Source organism: Oncorhynchus tshawytscha, unplaced genomic scaffold, assembly GCF_018296145.1.
Source record: "Oncorhynchus tshawytscha isolate Ot180627B unplaced genomic scaffold, Otsh_v2.0 Un_contig_4624_pilon_pilon, whole genome shotgun sequence".
NCBI classification, from domain to species: domain Eukaryota; kingdom Metazoa; phylum Chordata; class Actinopteri; order Salmoniformes; family Salmonidae; genus Oncorhynchus; species Oncorhynchus tshawytscha.
Window position 1 is genome coordinate 156,845 of NW_024609489.1, and position 24,940 is coordinate 181,784.

General features: G+C 46.2%; 1 pseudogene; it reads left to right on the forward strand.

The window, feature by feature from the left end:
- Window positions 1–2,628: 2,628 nt before the first annotated feature.
- Window positions 2,629–24,901, forward strand: LOC121844964 (annotated as a pseudogene).
- Window positions 24,902–24,940: the final 39 nt, after the last annotated feature.

Here is a 24,940-nt window from a genome sequence, read left to right on the forward strand (position 1 = left end):
CAGAGTCAATGTGGAGGCTATATACAGGGTATTACGGTACAGAGTCAATGTGGAGGCTATATACAGGGTATTACGGTACAGAGTCAATGTGGAGGCTATATACAGGGTATTACGGTACAGAGTCAATGTGGAGGCTATATACAGGGTATTACGGTACAGAGTCAATGTGGAGGCTATATACAGGGGGTACTGGTACAGAGTCAATGTGGAGGCTATATACAGGTGGTACCGGTACAGAGTCAATGTGGAGGCTATATACAGGGGGTACCGGTACAGAGTCAATGTGGAGGCTATATACAGGGGTACTGGTACAGAGTCAATGTGGAGGATATATACAGGGGTACCGGTACAGAGGCAATGTGGAGGCTATATACAGGGGTACCGGTACAGAGTCAATGTGGAGGATATATACAGGGGGTACCGGTACAGAGTCAATGTGGAGGCTATATACAGGGGGTACCGGTACAGAGTCAATGTGGAGGCTATATACAGGGGTACTGGTACAGAGTCAATGTGGAGGATATATACAGGGGTACCGGTACAGAGGCAATGTGGAGGCTATATACAGGGGGTACCGGTACAGAGTCAATGTGGAGGATATATACAGGGGGTACCTGTACAGAGTCAATGTGGAGGATATATACAGGGGTACCGGTACAGAGTCAATGTGGAGACTATATACAGGTGGTACTGGTACAGAGGCAATGTGGAGGCTATATACAGGGGTACCGGTACAGAGTCAATGTGGAGGCTATATACAGGGGTACCAGTACAGAGTCAATATGGAGGCTATATACAGGGGGTACCGGTACAGAGTCAATGTGGAGGCTATATACAGGAGGTACTGGTACAGAGTCAATGTGGAGGCTATATACAGGGGTACCAGTACAGAGTCAATGTGGAGGGTATATACAGGTGGTGCCGGTACAGAGTCAATGTGTAGGCTATATACAGGGGTACCAGTACAGAGTCAATGTGGAGGCTATATACAGGGTATTACGGTACAGAGTCAATGTGGAGGCTATATACAGGGTATTACGGTACAGAGTCAATGTGGAGGATATATACAGGGGGTACCGGTACAGAGTCAATGTGGAGGATATATACAGGGGGTACCGGTACAGAGTCAATGTGGAGGATATATACAGGGGGTACCGGTACAGAGTCAATGTGGAGGATATATACAGGGGGTACCGGTACAGAGTCAATGTGGAGACTATATACAGGGGTACTGGTACAGAGTCAATGTGGAGGTTATATACAGGGGTACCAGTACAGAGTCAATGTGGAGGCTATATACAGGGGTACTGGTACAGAGTCAATGTGGAGGCTATATACAGGGGGTACCAGTACAGAGTCAATGTGGAGGCTATATACAGGGGTACTGGTACAGAGTCAATGTGGAGGCTATATACAGGGGGTACCAGTACAGAGTCAATGTGGAGGCTATATACAGGGGGTACTGGTACAGAGTCAATGTGGAGGCTATATACAGGGGGTACCAGTACCGAGTCAATGTGGAGGCTATATACAGGGGGTACCAGTACCGAGTCAATGTGGAGATTATATACAGAGGGTACTGGTACAGAGTCAATGTGGAGACTATATACAGGGGGTACCAGTACAGAGTCAATGTGGAGGCTGTATACAGGGGGTATCGGTACAAAGTCAATGTGGAGGCTATATACAGGGGGTACCGGTACAGAGTCAATGTGGAGGCTATATACAGGGGGTACCGGTACAGAGTCAATGTGCGGGGGTGCAGGTTAGTCGAGGTAATTTGTACATGTAGGTAGGGGTACAGTGACTATGCATAGATAATAAACAGAGAGTAGCAGCAGTGTAAAAACCAAGGTGGGGGGTCAAAGTTGGGGGGTGGGGGTCAATATAAATAGCCCAGGTAGAGAACATTCTGGACCAGTAGGAGTGACATTGTTGGAGAAAGTGGACCTTTGGCTTTTGGCTGATCCAGTTGTGGTTTCAGGATGGGTGAGAAAGGGGTTGGGGGCAGTTGAATCAGTGAAGGTGGGTGAGAAAGGAGTTGGGGGCAGTTGGATCAGTGAAGGTGGGTGAAAGGAGTTGGGGGCAGTTGAATCAGTGAAGGTGGGTGAGAAAGGAGTTGGGGGCAGTTGAATCAGTGAAGGCAACGCTTTAGTGTCACGGCTGCTGAAGGATGAGGACCAAGGTGCAGGGGGCAGTTGAATCAGTGAAGGTGGGTGAGAAAGGAGTTGGGGGCAGTTGAATCAGTGAAGGTGGGTGAGAAAGGAGTTGGGGGCAGTTGAATCAGTGAAGGCAACGCTTTAGTGTCACGGCTGCTGAAGGATGAGCACCAAGGTGCAGGGTGGTGAGCGTACATTTTACTATGTAGTGGAATGATGTAGTGGGTTTTAATGAGTGGTGGTGTCCTCCCAGGCCGTTGGCATGGTGCAGGAACAGATAGGATCAAGGTAGTGGAATTGGGTAGTGGGGTTTTAATGAGTGTATGTGATGGTGTCTAGGGCGCTATTTCAATTTCTCAGAGGAACAGGAATAATGAAGAGAATTTAATGTAGGTAGGCTGTGACTGGCCTCCCACTCCAGTACAGTAGGTGGCGGTGTACGCAGCTAAACGTTGGATGCGATCCAGAATAAGAAGAAGAAGAATCAGCTCTTTTTACTGTGTCACTTTTTCGACATGGCAGCTACCAGCTGGGAAAACTCCGTCAAAAGTCTAAAAGGTGTGATTTTAGACATGTGCGGCGTGTTATATGATGCTGGAGAAGACGGCGGCACACCAATTCCAGGCTCCGTAGAAGCGGTGAAAAGGTGAGGAGGTTAGATAAGCTACTAGGTAGACGTCGAGCTATGCCCAGTGGCATTCAGAGGACGGATACTGTTTCGGGACAGTGGGTCCGGTGGAAACATATTATTAGCGAGACTCCTTCAGATAGAAATGTTGCATGTTCTAAATATGCAAATAATAATAATTTATTACCGGGGCAAATCTATTACCGATCGGCAGCCAGCAGTGAAGCGGCCGTGTGGTTGTTCTGGTTTGAGATTGAACTCATCAGTTCCTAGTCAACTCTCGTGTTTTCACTCCTTTATTCGGTATGGTCGACACCTGTTGGAAATCTTGCATTCATAGTCTTTAGACGTGTGGCGTTTTTATATGACTATCTCCATAGGTAGAAGCAGTGAGAAAAGTGAGGTTTTATACATCAGCAACGATGGTACTACAACGATTAAGCCATCAGATTCGTTCATATTGAAATGTAGTAGCAGAACACACATGACGTACTGCAGAAACAGGAAGCTCTATTACAGCTCTACAGCAGCTATATGACACAACACATGACGTACTGCAGAAACAGGAAGCTCTATTACAGCTCTACAGCAGCTATATGACACAACACATGACGTACTGCAGAAACAGGAAGCTCTATTACAGCTCTACAGCAGCTATATGACACAACACATGACGTACTGCAGAAACAGGAAGCTCTATTACAGCTCTACAGCAGCTATATGACACAACACATGACGTACTGCAGAAACAGGAAGCTCTATTACAGCTCTACAGCAGCTATATGACACAACACATGACGTACTGCAGAAACAGGAAGCTCTATTACAGCTCTACAGCAGCTATATGACACAACACATGACGTACTGCAGAAACAGGAAGCTCTATTACAGCTCTACAGCAGCTATATGACACAACACATGACGTACTGCAGAAACAGGAAGCTCTATTACAGCTCTACAGCAGCTATATGACACAACACATGACGTACTGCAGAAACAGGAAGCTCTATTACAGCTCTACAGCAGCTATATGACACAACACATGACGTACTGCAGAAACAGGAAGCTCTATTACAGCTCTACAACAGCTATATGACACAACACATGACGTACTGCAGAAACAGGAAGCTCTATTACAGCTCTACAGCAGCTATATGACACAACACATGACGTACTGCAGAAACAGGAAGCTCTATTACAGCTCTACAGCAGCTATATGACACAACACATGACGTACTGCAGAAACAGGAAGCTCTATTACAGCTCTACAAGCAGCTATATGACACAACAATGACGTACTGCAGAAATGACAGCTCTACTGCAGAAACACAAGCATGACGTACTGCAGAAACAGGAAGCTCTATTACAGCTCTACAGCAGCTATATGACACAACACATGACGTACTGCAGAAACAGGAAGCTCTATTACAGCTCTACAACAGCTATATGACACTTCATTTACACGTCTTAAGTTCGGTTCTGAATGTTGTTTAACTATGGAATGGGTTAGTCTCAGGTGAGTCTGGTTTTGGGGGGTCAGTCTGCTGGGTAACCTAATGTCAAACGAAACTGATAAGGGGGTGTGGTGGCAAGATTGCTTCAGAGCTGTCACTCACTGAAGCACTGAATACATTATTTCTACAATCCCAATAAAATACAAAAATAAATGTAATGTGTAAACGTGCAGATCAGTTTAATGTCCTTTCGGGACGAGACGTGGAGAGATTCATTGTATCCTAATGATTGGATTTGTTTCTATTTCTCTTCTGGGGTTGTTTTTTTTTGGTTCAGAATAAAGAAAATGTGGTTTCACTGTATCTGTTCTGTAGTCTAACCAAGGTTATAATATCAAACTCCTATTAGTAAAGGATCTGTTCTGTAGTCTAACCAAGGTTATAATATCAAACTCCTATTAGTAAAGGATCTGTTCTGCAGTCTAACCAAGGTTATAATATCAAACTCCTATTAGTAAAGGATCTGTTCTGCAGTCTAACCAAGGTTATAATATCAAACTCCTATTAGTAAAGGATCTGTTCAGCAGTCTAACCAAGGTTATAATATCAAACTCCTATTAGTAAAGGATCTGTTCTGCAGTCTAACCAAGGTTATAATATCAAACTCCTATTAGTAAAGGATCTGTTCTGTAGTCTAACCAAAGTTTACTAATAGGAGTTTGACATTATAACCATCTGTTCTGCAGTGTAACCAAGGTTATAATATCAAACTCCTATTAGAACAGAAAACTCACCTGGACTTACTACCAGCAGGTGCATGGAGAAATAGTATCCGTGATTTAAAACAGAAGAACTACAACCCAATGGTAATCAAACCTCATCCCCTGGATAACTTTATATAGCGCATATAAGGAAGTGTTTGGTGAATGAGAATTAGTGAGTGGTGAATGAGGTTATCAAAATGTCTGGATTAAATCCCATAACGCAAAAAAAACAAAACATTTTAAAATAATGAATTTACACTCGACTTGTCTTTTCATACTATCACTGACTGTGTTCCTGACTACATTGAAGGACATTTCCTGACTACATTGAGGGACATTTCCTGACTACATTGAGGGACACTGATTGAGGACATTTCCTGACTACATTGGGACATTTCCTGACTACATTGAGGGACATTTCCTGACTACATTGAGGACATTTCCTGACTATGACTTGAGATTTGCGGTCGTCTCACCTAGCTAATTTATGATGAATACACTTTACTGTAAATCGTTCTGGATAACAACATCTGCCCAAATGACTCGAATGTTAAATGTAAAAAATGGATTATGTCCCAAAAAGCTTTCTCCGTACAGGCTAAAGGCCTCGGACCTGCAGGTGCGTTTCTGTACCAACGAGACCCAGGCCACACGGGAGGTGTTTGTAGCCAAGCTGCAGAGGATGGGCTTTGATATCTGTGTGTCTGAGGTGTTCTCTCCAGCCCCGGCTGCCGTGGCTGTCCTGAAGGAGAGGGGGCTACGACCCCACCTGCTGGTCTATGACGGTATTGATTAATCATGTTAATAATGATATATATTTTTTAAATGTAACTTTTTATTTATTTAACTAGGCAAGACTGTTTTAAGAACAAATTCTTATTTACAATGACGGGCCAAAACCCGGCCAAACCCGGGCGACGCTGGGGCCAATTGTGCGTCGCCCTATGGGACTCCCAATCACGGCCGGTTGTGATACAGCCTGGAATTGAACCAAGGTGTCTGTAGTGATGCCTCAAGCACTGAGATGCAGGGCCTTAGACAGCTGTGCCACTCGGGAGCCCCCAAATGATGTTTATTGTACATTAAGAGAATCTTTCCACAGCTCACAAGTTTCACACACACACACACAGCTACTCTTACCTAGCCTGCCTCTTACCTAGCCTGTCTCTTACCTAGCCTGCCTCTTACCTAGCCTGTCTCCTACCTAGCCTGCCTCTTACCTAGCCTGTCTCTTACCTAGCCTCTTACCTAGCCTGTCTCTTACCTAGCCTGTCTCTTACCTAGCCTGTCTCTTACCTAGCCTGTCTCTTACCTAGCCTGTCTCTTACCTAGCCTGCCTCTTACCTAGCCTGCTGTCTCTTACCTAGCCTGCCTCTTACCTAGCCTGCCTCTTACCTAGCCTGTCTCTTACCTAGCCTGTCTCTTACCTAGCCTGTCTCTTACCTAGCCTGCCTAGCCTCTTACCTAGCCTGCCTCTTACCTAGCCTGTCTCTTACCTAGCCTGTCTAGCCTTACCTAGCCTGCCTCTTACCTAGCCTGTCTCTTACCTAGCCTGTCTCTTACCTAGCCTGCCTCTTACCTAGCCTGCCTCTTACCTAGCCTGTAGCCTCTTACCTAGCCTGTCTCTTACCTAGCCTGTCTCTTACCTAGCCTGTCTCTTACCTAGCCTGTCTCTTACCTAGCCTGTCTCTTACCTAGCCTGTCTCTTACCTAGCCTGTCTCTTACCTAGCCTGTCTCTTACCTAGCCTGTCTCTTACCTAGCCTGTCTCTTACCTAGCCTTGCTCTTACCTAGCCTTCTTTAGCCTTGCTCTTTTTTTTTTTATTAGTCAATTTCTATACAAAGTGATCATGTTACCGTGTTTGTTTGGTTATTGCAGGTGTTGTCCCTGAGTTTGACAGTGTTGAAAAGGCCAACCCAAACTGTTGTCATAGGAGACGCAGCAGAGAAGTTCTCCTACCAGAACCTCAACGATGCCTTCAGAGTTCTCATAGGGCTGGAGAAACCAGTACTGTTCTCTCTGGGCAGACCTAGGTGTGATCACTAGCCTCTCTCTCTATTCTTGGATAATAATGTTATTATCGTGTAGTAACAACCCAGTAATAAAGGCCTGATTTATTCAGAAGGATATTCCTACAGCTCTACTTTAACCCTGTGGTCCACTGTGTGATCTTTACAGGAAGTGACCTCTACTTTAACCCTGAGGTCCACTGTGTGATCTTTATAGGAAGTGACCTCTACTTTAACCCTGAGGTCCACTGTGTGATGTTTATAGGAAGTGACCTCTACTTTAACCCTGAGGTCCACTGTGTGATCTTTACAGGAAGTTACCTACAGCTCTACTTTAACCCTGAGGTCCACTGTGTGATGTTTATAGGAAGTGACCTGAAACTTTAACCCTGACTGTGGTCCACTGTGTGATCACAGGAAGTTACCTACAGCTCTACTTTAACCCTGAGGTCCACTGTGTGATCTTTATAGGAAGTGACCCTACTTTAACCCTGAGGTCCACTGTGTGATCTTTATAGGAAGTTACCTACAGCTCTACTTTAACCCTGAGGTCCACTGTGTGATCTTTATAGGAAGTTACCTACAGCTCTACTTTAACCCTGAGGTCCACTGTGTGATCTTTACAGGAAGTGACCTCTACTTTAACCCTGAGGTCCACTGTGTGATCTTTATAGGAAGTGACCTCTACTTTAACCCAGAGGTCCACTGTGTGATCTTTACAGGAAGTGACCTCTACTTTAACCCTGAGGTCCACTGTGTGATCTTTATAGGAAGTACTACAAAGAGGATGAAGGCCTGAACCTGGATGTTGGGGTTTACATGAAGGCATTGGAGGTGGGTGATATTACGCTACACACACAGTAGGTGAGTTTAAAAATATATATATTTTATTTTGCATTTTACAATTATTAACATTCAAAACAAAAATTAAAAGATATTCAAAAACAATATGACAAAGTGACAGTAACAGATGAGCGTATAAAATAAATATTTATATATTTTTTAAAAGAAGTCAAACTCACCTACTTTTAAAAACATTTTATTTTTTTAAGTCAAAGCACGTTGATATCTCCCTGAGACCTTGTGGGAACTTCATCATCTCTGTTTCAACGGTGGTTGTGTTTCTCTCCATCAGTATGCCTGTGATGTAGAAGCTGAGGTCATCGGGAAGCCAGACCCCATGTTCTTTCAGAAAGTTCTAGATGACATGGGGATTCAGTCACAACAGGTAGATTTTACAACAAAAAAATGTCCAGCACACACATTCATTTAATAAGGATTCTGAGCCATCCTCCTGCCTGCTCTCTCTACCTTCTCCTGTCTCTCTCTAGCTCTCTCTCTTCCTAGCTTTCTGTCTCTCTACCTTCCCTCTCTCTACCTAGCCTCTCTCTTCCTTAGCCTTCTCTCTCCTTCTATCTCCTCTTTCTAGCCTTCTCTCTTACCTAGCCTCTCTCTTCTCTCTCCTTCTCTCTCTCTCTCTCCTTTCTCTCTAGCCTCTCCTTTCCTAGCCTCTCTCTCCTAGCCTGTCTCTCTCTCCTCTCTCTCTTACCTCTCTCTCTCTCTCTCCTTTACCTCTCTCTCCTTTCTGTCTCTCTCTCTCCTTTTCTTCTCTCTCCTTTCTCTCCTCTCTCCTTTTACTCTCCTCTCTCTCTCCTTTCTCTCTCTCTCTCTCTCTCTCTCCTTTCTCTCTCTTTCTCTCCTTTCTCTCTCTCCTCAGACTCTCTTATTCCTCTGCTTTCTCTTACCTAGATTCTCATCTCCCAACACTTGGAAAGCCTCTCTTGTCAAGCCTGACAGGAAAGTCCTTTCTGTCTCTTTTCCTGTCTGACCTCTTCTATTTTGTCTCTCACTCGTTAGCCTCTCTCTTACCAACTGTCTCAAAAACCTAGCCTGTCTCTTACCTAGCCTTTCTCTTCACCTCTCCTTTCTCTCTCTAAGGACTAAAAATACTATCCTTTTACCTAGCCTCCTTTCTCTCTTCTCTCTCCTAACTCTCTTCTCTCCAAGGCTTACCTCTCTGTCTCTTGAAACTGACCTCTTACCTAGCCTTTCTTTCTTCCTTTCTCTCCTCTCTCTTCTCTATCCTTTCTGTCTCTCTCTCTAGCCTCTCTCTCTTACCTTTCCTTATCTCTCTTACCTTTCTAACCAGGCCTCTTACTGTCAGCCTGCCTCTTACCTCTCCTTTCTAACTGCCTGTTTTCTCTCAGCCTGCTTTCTTCTCCTACCTTCTCAGCCTCTCTCTTCTCTCCTTCTCCTCTCCTCTCCTCTACTCTAGCCTCTCTCCACTAGGCTTTCTGTCTCTCTACCTAGCCTCTCTCTCCCATCCTTTCCTCTCTCTCTTTTTCTCTTTTTTTTTTTTATTTCTCTCCAAAGTGATTTCCTTTTTTCTGTTTTCTCTCCTTTATTTCTCTCCAGGTAGGTTCTGTTCTCTCTCCTTTCTCTCTCTCTGTCCTTTGTCATCTCTCTCTCCTTTCTGTCTCTCTCTCCTTTCTGTGATGTCTCTCCAGAAGGTCTCTCTTCTCCTAACACCTCCTTTATTCTAACCAGGTCTGCTCTCTTTCTGTCTCTCTCACTTTCTCTTCCTTTAACTGTTCTCTTAGTTCTCTCTCTCCTTTATTCTCTCTCCTTTCTCTCTAGTCTGATCCAAGTTCTTATTTAACCAGGTAGGTTAGTTGAATAAAGGCCTGATCTTTTCTGTCTAGTTGATAACACTCTACTTTAACCCTGTAGGTTGTTGAGAACACCTTCTATTTCCTCCTTTAACCCTGAGGAGAACACCTTCTATTTAACCCTCTACTCTACTTTAACCCTGAGGTCCACTGTGTGATCTTTTAGGAAGTACTACAAAGAGGATGAAGGCCTTTCTCTCTGGATGTTGGGGTTTACATCTGTCATTCTCTCCTTTCTGATCTTATCCAAATGTTAAATGCAGCTGTGCAAAACACTCCTAGGTAGTGAGAAACCTTTCTCTAGGTTTTAGTTTTTCTCATTTTACAATTATTAACATTCAAAACAAAAATTAAAAGATATTCGAAAACTTTATGACTCTCCTGACAGTAACAGATCCTTTCTGTATCTCAATTTTTATATCTTCCAAAGAAGTCAAACTCACCTACTTCTTCTCTCCTTTTTCTCTTTTCCTCTCAACTCCGTTGATATCTCTCCTGAGACCTCTGTCTCCTTTTCATCTCTCTTTTCAAACACTCTTTCTGTTTCTCTCCATCAGTATGCCTGTGATGTAGAAGCTGAGGTCATCGGGAACCCCTCTCCTTTCCATGTTCTTTCAGAAAGTTCTAGATGACTCTGGGGATTCAGTCACAACAGGTAGATTTTACAACAAAAATGTCCAGCACACACATTCATTTCTCTCTGAGCCTCCTTTAGCCATCTCTTCTCTCTCTCTTCTCTCTCTCCTGCTCTCTCCTCTTCTCCTCTCTCTCTCTCCTCCTCTGCTCTCTCTCTGTCTCCTTTCTCTCCTTTCTAGTTTCTATCTCCTTTCTATCTCCTTTCTCTCTCCTTAGTTCTCTCTCTCTCTCCTTTCTCTCTCTCTCTCCTTTCTCTCTCTCTCCTTTCTGTCTCTCTCCTCCTTCTCTGTCTTTCTCTCCTTTCCTCTCTCTCTCTCCTTTAACCAGACCTTCTTTCTCCTTTCTCTCTCTCCTTTCTGTCTCTCTCTCCTTTCTCTCTCTCTCTCCTTTCTCTCTCTCTCTCTCTCTCTCTCTCTCTCTCTTCCTTTCTCTCTCTCTCTCCTTTCTCTCTCTCTCTCCTTTCTCTCTGTCTGTCAGACTCTGATGATTGGTGACGATCTGGTGAATGATGTGGGCGGGGCCCAACACTGTGGAATGAAGGGTGTCCAAGTGAGGACAGGAAAATACAGGTAGGTGTTTGTTTATGTATGTTGACCGTCCGTATGTTTGGCTTCACATCGTTGAAATGAATGCCGGCAGAAACCAACTGTCCCATCAACGACCACAAGGGAGCGGTCTAACACAACACCTCAATCTAAGGACTAAAAATACTATTTTCGATGGAGAGTCCCGATTTGAGAACTTCTTGGTCCAAGGCTTATTACTCTGTGTCTGTGAAACTGACCATTTAGAGTTTACTTTATTTCATTAAGAATATGCTGAAAATATCTTTATGTTATCCAAATGTTAAATGCAGCTGTGCCACAATTTATTAATTTTACCTTTATTTAACCAGGCAAGTCAGTTAAGAACAAATTCTTATTTTCAATGACGGCCTAGGAACAGTGGGTTAACTGCCTTGTTCAGGGGCAGAACGACAGATTTATTTGTACCTTGTCAGCTCGGGGGTTTGAACTTGCAACCTTCCGGTTACTAGTCCAACGCTCTAACCACTAGGCTACCCTGCCACCCCGCAATCCCATCCATACCCTCTGTTTTTTAATTTATTTTTATTTCACCTTTATTTAACCAGGTAGGCTAGTTGAGAACACCTTTATTTAACCAGGTAGGCTAGTTGAGAACACCTTTATTTAACCAGGTAGGTTAGTTGAGAACACCTTTTATTTAACCAGGTAGGTTAGTTGAGAACACCTTTATTTAACCAGGTAGGTTAGTTGAGAACACCTTTATTTAACCAGGTAGGCTAGTTGAGAACACCTTTATTTAACCAGGTAGGTTAGTTGAGAACACCTTTATTTAACCAGGTAGGCTAGTTGAGAACACCTTTTATTTAACCAGGTAGGTTAGTTGAGAACACCTTTTATTTAACCAGGTAGGTTAGTTGAGAACACCTTTTATTTAACCAGGTAGGCCAGTTGAGAACAAGTTCTCATTTACAACTGCGACCTGGCCAAGATAAAGTGACCCCAAACTTTTGAACGGTAGTGTACACATATACACACACACACACACACACACACACACACACACACACACACACACAGTGACAAATTGGCACTGATCTGAGCCAAAGGGGGCCGTGTGTGTGTGTGTGTGATGTAACTGATGTGCAGATGGCTGTTCAGCCTCACACAAACACTATCTGCTACTTTCACATTGTGAGTGTGAGACGTGAGATTTAGCCTCGTTTAGCCTTGCATGACCCCGTAAACTCTGTGGAGAGCAGGGAACAGCCATAAACCACAGCGAGATGTGGGAAAACACAGCTGGCTGTCTCCAAGGTTACGGTCCAAATGGAACCCTGTTACCTTTCGTAGTTCAAAAGTAGTAGTGCACTATGTAGAGGATAGGGTGCCATTTGGGACTAGATCAAGTCAACCAGGCGCTGCTCTGTCAATGCTCTGTCTCAGGCCTCCTGTGTAGTTCCCACCAGACCTTCCAACATGGCTGCTTATAACATCCTAAATCTGTTAACCAGACCTTCCAATATGGGTGCTATAACCTCCTAAATCTATTAACCAGACCTTCCAATATGGCTGCTTATAACATCCTAAATCTGTTAACCAGACCTTCCAATATGGGTGCTATAACCTCCTAAATCTGTTAACCAGACCTTCCAATATGGCTGCTATAACCTCCTAAATCTATTAACCAGACCTTCCAATATGGCTGCTATAACCTCCTAAATCTGTTAACCAGACCTTCCAATATGGCTGCTATAACATCCTAAATCTGTTAACCAGACCTTCCAATATGGCTGCTATAACCTCCTAAATCTGTTAACCAGACCTTCCAATATGGCTGCTATAACATCCTAAATCTGTTAACCAGACCTTCCAATATGGCTGCTATAACCTCCTAAATCTGTTAACCAGACCTTCCAATATGGCTGCTATAACCTCCTAAATCTATTAACCAGACCTTCCAATATGGCTGCTATAACCTCCTAAATCTGTTAACCAGACCTTCCAATATGGCTGCTATAACATCCTAAATCTGTTAACCAGACCTTCCAATATGGCTGCTTATAACATCCTAAATCTGTTAACCAGACCTTCCAATATGGCTGCTTATAACATCCTAAATCTGTTAACCAGACCTTCCAATATGGCTGCTATAACCTCCTAAATCTGTTAACCAGACCTTCCAATATGGCTGCTATAACCTCCTAAATCTGTTAACCAGAACCTTCCAATATGGCTACCTGCATTGTACCCTACTGAGGGAGAACACGGAGGGAGATGAAAGGCACTTATTGATATCTCCAGCCAGATGTGATAGTAATGACCCTGTTTATGACCTTCTCCTCATCCTCCTTTGGGGTTATGGAATCGTGATACCAAAGCCGATTAGGAAGTAAAGGCCATGTTTATGGTCATAAGATTATAAATGGAAGAAAAAATATAAAAAAACATGCTTTTTTGTTGTCTGAACATTTTATTATGGGATGGAATGTTTGGTAGCTGAGTGTAAACCCCTCCCCCTTAACAGATACACAGCTCATAGTAGAGATGGAGGTTCTTGCAACCAATTCTTCATTTGACCTGTGTGTGTGTGTGTGTGTGTGTGTGTGTGTGTGTGTGTGTGTGTGTGTGTGTGTGTGTGTGTGTGTGTGTGTTCAGCTCAGTGTGGCTCTAGGCTTTGGGCCCGTCATCTAGACGGTAACGTTTCCATGGAACCATCCCCTCTAGGTAAATCTCCCGAACTTCAGGCTACAAATAGTTCTGCAATTTCATATGCACATAAAATGGGCCTGAAGAACACACACACACACACACACACACACACACACACACACACACACACACAACTCACAATCTATTATAGACACACACAACTCACAATCTATTATACACACACACACACAAACTCACCACATACCACGCACAGTACTGTTACAGATTGAGAAACCCGTTGTTACTCTGAGATAAATATCTATTGACCTGACAAATAAGTCATTTTATAGAAAGACTTCAATAATATATGGTTCGGTCTTAACCCAAATGTATGACATAAGTATTATGTGAAACATATGTAGCTTGTGTAATGCAAAATAACAATTCCTAATACATATGGGCTGCAGGTAGCCTAGTGGTTAGAGTGGGGGAGGCAGGTAGCCTAGTGGTTAGAGTGGGGGAGGCAGGTAGCCTAGTGGTTAGAGTGGGGAGGCAGGTAGCCTAGTGGTTAGAGTGGGGAGGCAGGTAGCCTAGTGGTTAGAGTGGGGGAGGCAGGTAGCCTAGTGGTTAGAGTGTAGGGGAGGCAGGTAGCCTAGTGGTTAGAGTGTAGGGGCGGCAGGTAGCCTAGTGGTTAGAGTGTAGTGGGGGGGAGGCAGGTAGCCTAGTGGTTAGAGTGGGGGAGGCAGGTAGCCTAGTGGTTAGAGTGGGGAGGCAGGTAGCCTAGTGGTTAGAGTGTAGGGGCGGCAGGTAGCCTAGTGGTTAGAGTGGGGGAGGCAGGTAGCCTAGTGGTTAGAGTGGGGGAGGCAGGTAGCCTAGTGGTTAGAGTGGGGGAGGCAGGTAGCCTAGTGGTTAGAGTGGGGGAGGCAGGTAGCCTAGTGGTTAGAGTGGGGGAGGCAGGTAGCCTAGTGGTTAGAGTGGGGGAGGCAGGTAGCCTGGTGGTTAGAGTGTAGGGGCGGCAGGTAGCCTGGTGGTTAGAGTGTAGGGGCGGCAGGTAGACTGGTGGTTAGAGTGTAGGGGCGGCAGGGCAGCCTAGTGGTTAGAGTGTAGAGGGGGCAGGGCAGCCTAGTGGTTAGAGTGTAGAGGGGGCAGGGCAGCCTAGTGGTTAGAGTGTAGAGGGGGCAGGGCAGCCTAGTGGTTAGAGTGTAGAGGGGGCAGGGCAGCCTAGTGGTTAGAGTGTAGAGGGGGCAGGGCAGCCTAGTGGTTAGAGTGTGGGGGCGGCAGGTAGCCTAGTGGTTAGAGTGTTGGGCCAGTGACCTGAAAGTAGTTAGTATATATACAGTAGTTAGTATATTCAGATAGCTAGGTGAGACAACCACATATCACAGTAGTTAGTATATTCAGATATCTTCAGACCCATCCCCAGTGCCCAGTCCACAGTCCTATTCCCCAATCCATTACCTCAGCAGTACCAGTCAGTCCATTACCTCAGCAGTACCAGTCAGTCCATTACCTCAGCAGTACCAGTCAGTCCATTACCTCAGCAGTACCAGTCAGTCCATTACCTCAGCAGTACCAGTCAGTCCATTACCAGTCAGTCCAGCAGTACCAGTCCATTACCTCAGCAGTACCAGTCAGTCCATTACCTCAGCAGTACCAGTCAGTCCATTACCTCAGCAGTACTAGTCCATTACCTCAGCAGTACCAGTACCAGTCCACTACCTCAGCAGTACCAGTCAGTCCATTACCTCAGCAGTACTAGTCCATTACCTCAGCAGTACCAGTACCAGTCCACTACCTCAGCAGTACCAGTCCATTACCTCAGCAGTACCAGTCAGTCCATTACCTCAGCAGTACCAGTCCATTACCTCAGCAGTGTCAGTCCATTACCTCAGCAGTGTCAGTCCATTACCTCAGCAGCACCAGTCCATTACCTCAGCAGTACTAGTCCATTACCTCAGCAGTACCAGTCCATTACCTCAGCAGTACCAGTCCATTACCTCAGCAGTACCAGTCAGTCCATTACCTCAGCAGTACCAGTCAGTCCATTACCTCAGCAGTACCAGTCCACTACCTCAGCAGTACCAGTCCACTACCTCAGCAGTACCAGTCCACTACCTCAGCAGTACCAGTCCACTACCTCAGCAGTACCAGTACCAGTCCATTACCTCAGCAGTACCAATTCCAGTCCATTACCTCAGCAGTACCAGTCCACTACCTCAGCAGTACCAGTCCACTACCTCAGCAGTACCAGTACCAGTCCATTACCTCAGCAGTACCAGTCCATTACCTCAGCAGTACCAGTCCACTACCTCAGCAGTACCAGTCCACTACCTCAGCAGTACCAGTCCACTACCTCAGCAGTACCAGTCCATTACCTCATCAGTACCAGTCCACTACCTCAGCAGTACCAGTCCACTACCTCAGCAGTACCAGTACCAGTCCACTACCTCAGCAGTACCAGTACCAGTCCATTACCTCAGCAGTACCAGTACCAGTCCATTACCTCAGCAGTACCAGTCAGTCCATTACCTCAGCAGTACCAGTCCATTACCTCAGCAGTACCAGTCCATTACCTCAGCAGTACCAGTCAGTCCATTACCTCAGCAGTATCAGTCCATTACCTCAGTAGTATCAGTCCATTACCTCAGTAGTATCAGTCCACTACCTCAGCAGTACCAGTCAGTCCATTACCTCAGCAGTATCAGTCCATTACCTCAGTAGTATCAGTCCATTACCTCAGTAGTATCAGTCCATTACCTCAGCAGTACCAGTACCAGTCCATTACCTCAGCAGTACCAGTCAGTCCATTACCTCAGCAGTACCAGTCAGTCCATTACCTCAGCAGTACCAGTCCATTACCTCAGCAGTACTAGTCCATTACCTCAGCAGTACCAGTCCACTACCTCAGCAGTACCAGTCCATTACCTCAGCAGTACCAGTCAGTCCATTACCTCAGCAGTACCAGTCAGTCCATTACCTCAGCAGTACCAGTCCACTACCTCAGCAGTACCAGTCCATTACCTCAGCAGTACTAGTCCATTACCTCAGCAGTACCAGTCCATTACCTCAGCAGTACCAGTCCATTACCTCAGCAGTACCAGTCCATTACCTCAGCAGTACCAGTCCACTACCTCAGCAGTACCAGTACCAGTCCACTACCTCAGCAGTACCAGTCCATTACCTCACCAGTACCAGTCATTACCTCAGCAGTACCAGTACCAGTCCATTACATCAGCACTACCAGTACCAGTCCATTACCTCAGCAGTACCAGTCCATTACCTCAGCAGTACCAGTACCAGTTTATTACCTCAGCAGTACCAGTCCATTACCTCAGCAGTACCAGTCCATTACCTCAGCAGTACCAGTACCAGTCCATTACCTCAGCAGTACCAGTCCATTACATCAGCAGTACCAGTACGAGTCCATTACCTCAGCAGTACCAGTACCAGTCCATTACCTCAGCAGAACCACTAACTGCTCTGTCATGAATACTTTCTGTTCATTGACCTGGCTACCCTTCATTATTCATGGCAGAGCAGATGACAAAGGCTGCTTAATGACACACACACACACACACACACACACACACACACACACAGGACAGGCAGACACACAGGACAGGCAGACACACACACAGGACAGGCAGACACACACACACACACAGGACAGGCAGACACACAGACACAGGACAGGCAGACACACACACAGGACAGGCAGACACACACACAGGACAGGCAGACACACACACACACACACACACACACACACACACACACACACAGGACAGGCAGACACACACATACACACACACAGGACAGGCAGACACACACACACACACAGGACAGGCACAGGCAGACACACACACACACACAGGACAGGCAGACACACACAGGACAGGCAGACACACACACACACACGACAGGCAGACGACAGGCAGACACACACACACACACACGACAGGCAGACACACACACACACACACACACACAGGACAGGACAGGCAGACACACACACACACACACAGGACAGGCAGACACACACAGGACAGGCAGACACACACACACAGGACAGGCAGACACACACAGGACAGGCAGACACACACACACAGGACAGGCAGACACACACACACAGGACAGGCAGACACACACACAGGACAGGCAGACACACACACACAGGACAGGCAGACACACACACACACACACAGGACAGGCAGACACACACACACACAGGACAGGCAGACCAACACACACACAGGACAGGCAGACCAACACACACAGGACAGGCAGACACACACACACACACAGGACAGGCAGACACACACACACACACAGGACAGGCAGACACACACAGGACAGGCAAACACTCACACACAGGACAGGCAAACACACACACACACACACACACACACACAGGACAGGCAGACACACACACAGGACAGGCAGACAGGCATGCCTAACTAGGTGAGAGAAGACCAGGGCAGATTTTAAGAAGAGGTGACTGGAGGACAGAGACAGAAGGTGTCATTGTCTCATCACCACCTCAGGTAACACAATAAGCCTTTTCTAGCCGTGTGTGTGTCTTAGTGTTAGCGTGTGTGTGTGTGTATCTTAGTGTTAGCGTGTGTGTGTGTGTGTCAGTGTGTGTGTGTCTTAGTGTCAGCGTGTGTGTGTGTGTCTTAGTGTCAGCGTGTGTGTGTGTATCTTAGTGTCAGTGTGTGTGAACTGGTGGGTGGAAAGGTGAGGGACTGAGGCAGTAATCCTGTCACAGGAGACGTAACACCCAGTACACACACACACACACATACACATAACACCCTGTACACACACACACACACACACACACACACACACACACACACACACACACACACACACACACCACCCCATTAGCTGACCAGCTCACATAACCCTCACATCTCTCAGTGCAGACCACCTGCGGTGTCAGAGGAAGGCCCTAAGAATTGTCAGACTCCAGCAACCCTAGTCATAGACTGTTTTCTCTGCTACCACACGGCAAGCGGTACACTGGAGTACCCAGTCTAGGTCCAAGAGGAGTACCCAGTCTAGGTCCAAGAGGAGTACCAAGTCTAGGTCCAAGAGGAGTACCCAGTCTAGGTCCAAGAGGAGTACCCAGTCTAGGTCCAAGAGGAGTACCAAGTCTAGGTCCAAGAGGAGTACCAAGTCTAGGTCCAAGAGGAGTACCAAGTCTAGGTCCAAGAGGAGTACCAAGTCTAGGTCCAAGAGGAGTACCCAGTCTAGGTCCAAGAAGAGTACCCAGTCTAGGTCCAAGAGGCGTACCCAGTCTAGGTCCAAGAGGAGTACCCAGTCTAGGTCCAAGAGGAGTACCCAGTCTAGGTCCAAGAGGAGTACCAAGTCTAGGTCCAAGAGGAGTACCAAGTCTAGGTCCAAGAGGAGTACCAAGTCTAGGTCCAAGAGGAGTACCCAGTCTAGGTCCAAGAGGAGTACCCAGTCTAGGTCCAAGAGGCGTACCCAGTCTAGGTCCAAGAGGAGTACCCAGTCTAGGTCCAAGAGGAGTACCCAGTCTAGGTCCAAGAGGAGTACCCAGTCTAGGTCCAAGAGGAGTACCCAGTCTAGGTCCAAGAGGAGTACCAAGTATAGGTCCAAGAGGAGTACCCAGTCTAGGTCCAAGAGGAGTACCAAGTCTAGGTCCAAGAGGAGTACCAAGTCTAGGTCCAAGAGGAGTACCCAGTCTAGGTCCAAGAGGAGTACCCAGTCTAGGTCCAAGAGGAGTACCCAGTCTAGGTCCAAGAGGAGTACCCAGTCTAGGTCCAAGAGGAGTACCCAGTCTAGGTCCAAGAGGCTTCTAAACAGCTTCTACCCCCAAGCCAGGAGACTCCTGAACAGCTGATCAAAGGGCTACCCAGACCCCTCTATTACACTGCTGCTACTCTGTTTATTATCTATGCATAGTCACTTTACCTCTAACTACATGTACATATTACCTTTAATTACCTCGACTAACCGGTGCCCCCGCACATTGACTCGGTACCGTAACCCCCTGTATATAGCCTCCACATTGACTCTGTACTGGTACCCCCTGTATATAGCCTCCACATTGACTCTGTACCGTAACACCCTGTATATAGCCTCCACATTGACTCTGTACCGGTACCCCCTGTATATAGCCTCCACACGGACTCTGTACCGGTACCCCCTGTATATAGCCTCCACATTGACTCTGTACCGGTACCCCCTGTATATAGCCTCCACATTGACTCTGTACCGGTACCCCCTGTATATAGCCTCCACATTGACTCTGTACCGGTACCCCCTGTATATAGCCTCCACATTGACTCTGTACCGGTACCCCCTGTATATAGCCTCCACATTGACTCTGTACCGGTACCCCCTGTATATAGCCTCCACATTGACTCTGTACCGTAACACCCTGTATATAGACTCCACATTGACTCTGTACCGGTACCCCCTGTATATAAACTCCACATTGACTCTGTACCAGTACACCCTGTATATAGCCTCCACATTGACTCTGTACCGTAACACCCTGTATATAGCCTCCACATTGACTCTGTACCGTAATACCCTGTATATAGCCTCCACATTGACTCTGTACCGGTACCCCCTGTATATAGTCTCCACATTGACTCTGTACCGTAATACCCTGTATATAGCCTCCACATGGACTCTGTACCGTAATACCCTGTATATAGTCTCCACATGGACTCTGTACCGTAATACCCTGTATATAGCCTCCACATGGACTCTGTACCGGTACCCCCTGTATATAGTCTCCACATTTACTCTGTACCGTAATACCCTGTATATAGTCTCCACATTGACTCTGTACCGGTACCCCCTGTATATAGTCTCCACATTGACTCTGTACCGTAATACCCTGTATATAGCCTCCACATTGACTCTGTACCGGTACCCCCTGTATATAGTCTCCACATTGACTCTGTACCGGTACCACCTGTATATAGCCTCCACATTGACTCTGTACCGGTACCCCCTGTATGTAGCCTCCACATTGACTCTGTACCGGTACCCCCCTGTATATAGCCTCCACATTGACTCTGTACCGGTACCACCTGTATATAGCCTCCACATTGACTCTGTACCGGTACCCCCTGTATGTAGCCTCCACATTGACTCTGTACCGGTACCCCCTGTATATAGCCTCCACATTGACTCTGTACCGGTACCCCCTGTATATAGCCTCCACATTGACTCTGTACCGGTACCACCTGTATATAGCCTCCACATTGACTCTGTACCGGTACCCCCTGTATATAGCCTCCACATTGACTCTGTACCGGTACCCCTGTGTATAGCCTCCACATTGACTCTGTACCGGTACATCCTGTATATAGTCTCCACATTGACTCTGTACCGGTACCCCCTGTATATAGCCTCCACATTGACTCTGTACCTGTACCCCCTGTATATAGCCTCCACATTGACTCTGTACCGGTACCACCTGTATATAGCCTCCACACTCCACACATAACTATTGTTATTTTACTGCTGATCTTTAATTATAATAAACTTGTACAGTAAGCTGTTTCACTGTAAGGTCTATACCTGTTGGTTAAGGGCTTGTACAGTAAGCTGTTTCACTGTAAGGTCTACACCTGTTGGTTAAGGGCTTGTACAGTAAGCTGTTTCACTGTAAGGTCTACACCTGTTGGTTAAGGGCTTGTACAGTAAGCTGTTTCACTGTAAGGTCTATACCTGTTGGCTAAGGGCTTGTACAGTAAGCTGTTTCACTGTAAGGTCTACACCTGTTGGTTTAATTTATTTATTTATTTCACCTTTATTTAACCAGGTAGGCCAGTTGAGAACAAGTTCTCATTTGCAACTGCGACCTGGCCAAGATAAAGCATAGCAGTGTGAGCAGACAACACAGAGTTACACATGGAATAAACAATTAACAAGTCAATAACACAGTAGAAAACAAAGGGGGGAGTCTATATACAATGTGTGCAAAAGGCATGAGGAGGTAGGCGAATAATTACAATTTTGCAGATTAACACTGGAGTGATAAATGATCAGATGGTCATGTACAGGTAGAGATATTGGTGTGCAAAAGAGCAAGTAAATAAATAAAAACAGTATGGGGATGAGGTAGGTGAAAATGGGTGGGCTATTTACCAATAGACTATGTACAGCAGCAGCGATCGGTTAGCTGCTCAGATAGCTGATGTTTGAAGTTGGTGAGGGAGATAAAAGTCTCCAACTTCAGCGATTTTTGCAATTCGTACCAGTCACAGGCAGCAGAGAACTGGAACGAAAGGCGGCCAAATGAGGTGTTGGCTTTAGGGATGATCAGTGAGATACACCTGCTGGAGCGCGTGCTACGGATGGGTGTTGCCATCGTGACCAGTGAACTGAGATAAGGCGGAGCTTTACCTAGCATGGACTTGTAGATGACCTGGAGCCAGTGGGTCTGGCGACGAATATGTAACGAGGGCCAGCCGACTAGAGCATACAGGTCGCAGTGGTGGGTGGTATAAGGTGCTTTAGTGACAAAACGGATGGCACTGTGATAGACTGCATCCAGTTTGCTGAGTAGAGTGTTGGAAGCCATTTTGTAGATGACATCGCCGAAGTCGAGGATCGGAAGGATAGTCAGTTTTACTAGGGTAAGCTTGGCGGCGTGAGTCAAGGAGGCTTTGTTGCGGAATAGAAAGCCGACTCTTGATTTGATTTTTGATTGGAGATGTTTGATATGAGTCTAGAAGGAGAGTTTGCAGTCTAGCCAGACACCTAGGTACTTATAGATGTCCACATATTCAAGGTCGGAACCATCCAGGGTGGTGATGCTAGTCGGGCATGCGGGTGCAGGCAGCGATCGGTTGAAAAGCATGCATTTGGTTTTACTAGCGTTTAAGAGCAGTTGGAGGCCACGGAAGGAGTGTTGTATGGCATTGAAGCTTGTTTGGAGGTTTGATAGCACAGTGTCCAATGACGGGCCGAAAGTATATAGAATGGTGTCGTCTGTGTAGAGGTGGATCAGGGAATCGCCCGCAGCAAGAGCAACATCATTGATATATACAGAGAAAAGAGTTGGCCCGAGAATTGAACCCTGTGGCACCCCCATAGAGACTGCCAGAGGACCGGACAGCATGCCCTCCGATTTGACACACTGAACTCTGTCTGCAAAGTAATTGGTGAACCAGGCAAGGCAGTCATCCGAAAAACCGAGGCTACTGAGTCTGCCGATAAGAATATGGTGATTGACAGAGTCGAAAGCCTTGGCAAGGTCGATGAAGACGGCTGCACAGTACTGTCTTTTATCGATGGCGGTTATGATATCGTTTATTACCTTGAGTGATGCTGAGGTGCACCCGTGACCGGCTCGGAAACCAGATTGCACAGCGGAGAAGGTACGGTGGGATTCGAGATGGTCAGTGACCTGTTTGTTGACTTGGTTAAGGGCTTGTACAGTACGCTGTTTCACTGTAAGGTCTACACCTGTCGGCTAAGGGCTTGTACAGTACGCTGTTTCACTGTAACCTGTTGTATTCTGCGCATGTGACAAATAAAATGTGATTTGATTTGTTGACAGACAGTTAACACAAGGCATGTATGACCTCCTCAATGTTCAATGCTGCACAACACTGCATTCAGCCTCTCTCTGTCCCTCTCTGTCTCTGTCTCTGTCTCTGTCTGTCTGTTTGTTTCTGTCTGTCTGTCTCTGTCTGTTTCTCTCTCTCTCTGTCTGTTTCTCTGTCTCTCTGTCCCTCTCTCTCTCTGTCTGTCTGTCTGTCTGTTTCTCTGTCTCTCTGTCTCTGTCTGTCTGTCTGTCTGTCTGTCTGTCTGTCTCTCTCTCTGTCTGTCTGTCTCTGTCTCTGCCTGTCTGTCTGTCTGTCTCTGCCTGTCTGTCTGTCTGTCTCCTGTCTGTCTGTCTGTCTCTGCCTGTCTGTCTCTGCCTGTCTGTCTGTCTGTCTGTCTCTGTCTGTCTGTCTCTCTGTCTCTCTGTCTCTGTCTGTCTGTCTGTTTCTGTCTGTCTGTCTCTCTCTCTCTGTCTGTCTGTCTGTCTCTGTCTCTGCCTGTCTGTCTGTCTGTCTCTGCCTGTCTGTCTGTCTCTCTCTGTCTCTGTCTGTCTCCTGTCTGTCTGTCTGTCTGTCTCTGCCTGTCTGTCTCTGTCTGTCTGTCTGTCTGTCTCTCTCTGTCTGTCTGTCTGTCTCTCTCTGTCTGTCTGTCTGTCTCTCTCTGTCTCTCTCTCTGTCTCTCTCTGTAGGCCCAGTGATGAGAAGCACCCCACAGTAACAGCTGATGGCTATGTGGACAACCTGGCAGAGGCTGTGGAAACCATCCTGAAGCTCCGGGGCCAGTGAGGAGAGGACCAGGAAGAACCACCTTCACCACCACAATACACCACACACAGTGATTACTCTAGTACGATCTGACAACAGGGAGTAACCCACTAACATAGAGAGCCATGGAGAGATAGAGCCAAGATGGAGGAGATAGAAGAACACAGTCTTAGAGGAGATAGAGCCATGTTGGAGCCAAGATGGAGGAGATAGAGCCATGTTGGAGCCAAGATGGAGGAGATAGAAGTTAATAACCTCATGGTCAGAGGGCAGCTAGTTAGGTAAGTTAATGACCTCATGGTCAGAGGGCAACTAGTTAGGTAAGTTAATAACCTCATGGTCAGAGGGCAACTAGTTAGGTAAGTTAATAACCTCATGGTCAGAGGGCAACTAGTTAGGTAAGTTAATAACCTCATGGTCAGAGGGCAACTAGTTAGGTAAGTTAATAACCTCATGGTCAGAGGGCAACTAGTTAGGTAAGTTAATAACCTCATGGTCAGAGGGCAACTAGTTAGGTAAGTTAATGACCTCATGGTCAGAGGGCAACTAGTTAGGTAAGTTAATGACCTCATGGTCAGAGGGCAGCTAGTTAGGTAAGTTAATAACCTCATGGTCAGAGGGCAGCTAGTTAGGTAAGTTAATAACCTCATGGTCAGAGGGCAACTAGTTAGGTAAGTTAATAACCTCATGGTCAGAGGGCAGCTAGTTAGGTAAGTTAATAACCTCATGGTCAGAGGGCAGCTAGTTAGGTAAGTTAATGACTATATTTTACACAGTTAACTGCTTTAAAGTATAAGCCAATCAGCAACCCACCAGGTACTACCTCACAGCTCTTAGGAGTCTGTGCACACTGGGACAACATTACTGTAATGACTACCTGAGATGGACTGGATCTAGTAGACTGGGTCTAGTGGACTGGATGGAGATGGATTGGATCTAGTGGACTGGATGGAGATGGACTGGGTCTAGTGGACTGGATTTAGTGGACTGGATGGAGATGGATTGGATCTAGTGGACTGGATGGAGATGGACTGGGTCTAGTGGACTGGATCTAGTGGACTGGATCACCATAATTTGCAAATAAATTCATTAAAAACCCTGCAATGTGATTTTGTGGATTTTTTTTCTCATTTTGTCTGT